Source organism: Penaeus monodon, chromosome 30 (assembly GCF_015228065.2).
Source record: "Penaeus monodon isolate SGIC_2016 chromosome 30, NSTDA_Pmon_1, whole genome shotgun sequence".
NCBI lineage: Eukaryota > Metazoa > Arthropoda > Malacostraca > Decapoda > Penaeidae > Penaeus > Penaeus monodon.
Window position 1 is genome coordinate 19,496,040 of NC_051415.1, and position 936 is coordinate 19,496,975.

Here is a 936-nt window from a genome sequence, read left to right on the forward strand (position 1 = left end):
AAGCAGTCTAGCTATCAGTTTGAAATTTTTAAATTCTTTTTTCTTTATTCATTTTAGGTAATATAAAAGTTTGTGTGAAAAAGTGCTGATTCTAAGCATTTCTAGTAATATGGAAAAATTAACAATTTTATGTGATAGACCATTGGATATATAGAAGGGATGGGGATAAAGCACATATATTTTTTGTAAGTAATAAAAAGTGAACTTATGTTTACTTGGTTATGGCTGTTTTACTTGTATTTTTAATTACTCCCCACTTATTACTCTTATATTTTTTATTCATTTGGATGTATAATGCATTTACTACATTGTATGATTTTCCGTAATTTTGATGTCATATATTGAAATAGATCAATTTTTAGAAATTACAACATAGTGGTAAGATACATTCCTTTCTATGGAATAAAGAAGAATGTATATATCAACTAGTTATGAATATTCTATAAAAGTGTTTCGTAAAAAACAAGAAGAAAAAATAGCAAGGTTTAAGTATCTGAATCATTTGAATAAACAGCTTGACCACAATGAATTGTTTCTCTCACCTTTTTTGTATACATAAACATATTTAGAACTAGTTTTATGAAGATACTTTATGACATGTGTATAAGATTATTTATTTATTGAAGATGATTAAATAAAAAGAAGTATAAAGGGATTTTCAGTGTTTCTTGGTTCTACCTCAAAGGAAAAGAGGAATCTTATTTTCCTGTTTTTCTGTTTTACTAAGTGACAAATATTTGGGGATACAAGACCGACTGGTTGGCAAAATAGTATATTATGTTTATGCAATATTTGCTAATGCATATGTGCATGTATACAGATATATGCTTGAAAGTGCATACATGCATTCCCATACATGGTGAATATATATTTTAAGGGAGGGATTTGGCTTAATTATGATACAAAGGATTTGTAAAATGTTAAACGGAATTATTT